Consider the following 2500-nt stretch of genomic DNA (forward strand, 5'->3'; position numbering starts at 1 on the left):
CGGGGGGACTTAGACATTTTTTTCAGCCTTTTCCTCCGGGCTGACCTGGTGGCCGAGCGTCTCGCCGTCCGCGGCCGGAGCTAGAGATGCCCCCCCCCCCCAGGCCAGCCTGCGAAGCCGCGGCCAGGATCGGGCCCCTGGAAGTCTGACTAAAAATTTTCACCGACCCCAAAAACGGTTAGGGGGGGCCTCATAAAGCCTCCGGAGCGGAAAAAAAAAAAAACGGAAAAAAGGATCGGGCCCACCCGAGGCAGGGGAGTCAGTAAGGGAAAGGGGACGAGGCGGCCCGGAGCCGGGTGCCGGCGGCCAGGATCGGGCCCCTGGAAGTCTGAAAAATTTTTTTCACCGACCCCCAAAGTGGTATTGGGGGGGGCTCATAAAGCCTCCGGAGCGAAAAAAAAAAAACGGAAAAAAGGATCGGGCCCACCCGAGGCAGGGGAGTCAGTAAGGGAAAGGGGACGAGGCGGCCCGGAGCCGGGTGCCCGGAGCCGGGTGCCCGCGGCCAGGATCGGGCCCCTGGAAGTCTGAAAAAAATTTTTTCACCGACCCCCAAAGTGGTGTTGGGGGGGGCTCACGAAGCCTCCGGAGCGGAAAAAAAAAAACGGAAAAAAGGATCGGGCCCACCCGAGGCAGCGGAGTCAGTAAGGGAAAGGGGACGAGGCGGCCCGGAGCCGGGTGCCCGGAGCCGGGTGCCCGCGGCCAGGATCGGGCCCCTGGAAGTCTGAAAAAAAAATTTTCACCGACCCCCAAAGGGGTGTTGGGGGTGGGCTCATGAAGCCTCCGGAGCGAAAAAAAAAAACGGAAAAAAGGATCGGGCCCACCCGAGGCAGGGGAGTCAGTAAGGGAAAGGGGACGAGGCGGACCGGAGCCGAGTGCCTACGGCCATACCGGACGGAAGGCCCCCGATCCCGTCCGATCTCGGAAGGTAAACCGTCCCGGGCCTGGCTAGTACTTGGATGGGTGACCGCCTGGGAATCCCAGGTGCCGTAGGCAGCTTTTCCCGCTGCGAGCCAGCTCTCTCCTTTTCTGGGGAACAAGGGCAGGGTCGCCCTGCCAGGGGCCCTGGGGCTGAAGTCCCTGCCGGCCACCAGGTCAACCCGGAGCCTGCCCCTCTGCGGCCAGCAGGTCAACCCCATACCGGCAGGGGGTTGACCTGGTGGCCGGGAAGCAGAGCGGCCAGCAGGTCAACCCCATACATTCAGCGGGTTGACCTGGTGGACGGGAAGGAAAGCGGCCAGCAGGTCAACCCCATACTTTCAGCGGGTTGACCTGGTGGCCGGGAAGGAAAGCGGCCAGCAGGTCAACCCCATACATTCAGCGGGTTGACCTGGTGGCCGGGAAGGAAAGCGGCCAGCAGGTCAACCCCATACATTCAGCGGGTTGACCTGGTGGCCGGGAAGGAAAGCGGCCAGCAGGTCAACCCCATACATTCAGCGGGTTGACCTGGTGGCCGGGAAGGAAAGCGGCCAGCAGGTCAACCCCATACATTCAGCGGGTTGACCTGGTGGCCGGGAAGGAAAGCGGCCAGCAGGTCAACCCCATACATTCAGCGGGTTGACCTGGTGGCCCGAAAGCAAACCGGCCACCAGGTCAACCCGGAGCCTGCCCCCGCGGGCAGGGGCCAAGCGGACCCCCCTCCGCCCGGGCTTGCCCTGCTCCGAGCCGGGGCTTAATCCCCGTCCGGCCACCAGGTCAACCCGGAGCCTGCCCCTCTGCGGCCAGCAGGTCAACCCCATGCCGGCAGCGGGTTGACCTGGTGGCCGGGAAGGAAAGCGGCCACCAGGTCAACCCCATACTTTCAGCGGGTTGACCTGGTGGCCGGGAAGGAAAGCGGCCACCAGGTCAACCCCATACTTTCAGCGGGTTGACCTGGTGGCCGGGAAGGAAAGCGGCCAGCAGGTCAACCCCATACATTCAGCGGGTTGACCTGGTGGCCGGGAAGGAAAGCGGCCAGCAGGTCAACCCCATACATTCAGCGGGTTGACCTGGTGGCCGGGAAGGAAAGCGGCCAGCAGGTCAACCCCATACATTCAGCGGGTTGACCTGGTGGCCGGGAAGGAAAGCGGCCAGCAGGTCAACCCCATACATTCAGCGGGTTGACCTGGTGGCCGGGAAGGAAAGCGGCCAGCAGGTCAACCCCATACATTCAGCGGGTTGACCTGGTGGCCGGGAAGGAAAGCGGCCAGCAGGTCAACCCCATACATTCAGCGGGTTGACCTGGTGGCCGGGAAGGAAAGCGGCCAGCAGGTCAACCCCATACATTCAGCGGGTTGACCTGGTGGCCGGGAAGAAAAGCGGCCAGCAGGTCAACCCCATACATTCAGCGGGTTGACCTGGTGGCCGGGAAGGAAAGCGGCCAGCAGGTCAACCCCATACATTCAGCGGGTTGACCTGGTGGCCGGGAAGGAAAGCGGCCAGCAGGTCAACCCCATACATTCAGCGGGTTGACCTGGTGGCCGGGAAGAAAAGCGGCCAGCAGGTCAACCCCATACATTCAGCG

General features: G+C 63.4%; 1 non-coding gene across 1 annotated transcript; it reads left to right on the plus strand.

Moving 5' to 3' along the window:
• The first annotated feature begins 874 nt into the window (after positions 1-874).
• Positions 875-993, plus strand: LOC141979789 (5S ribosomal RNA). The gene has a single exon (XR_012637182.1). It is a non-coding gene; the product is annotated as a 5S ribosomal RNA (ribosomal RNA).
• The last annotated feature ends 1507 nt before the right edge of the window (positions 994-2500 follow it).

The sequence above is a fragment of the Natator depressus genome, chromosome 28, assembly GCF_965152275.1.
Source record: "Natator depressus isolate rNatDep1 chromosome 28, rNatDep2.hap1, whole genome shotgun sequence".
NCBI lineage: Eukaryota > Metazoa > Chordata > Testudines > Cheloniidae > Natator > Natator depressus.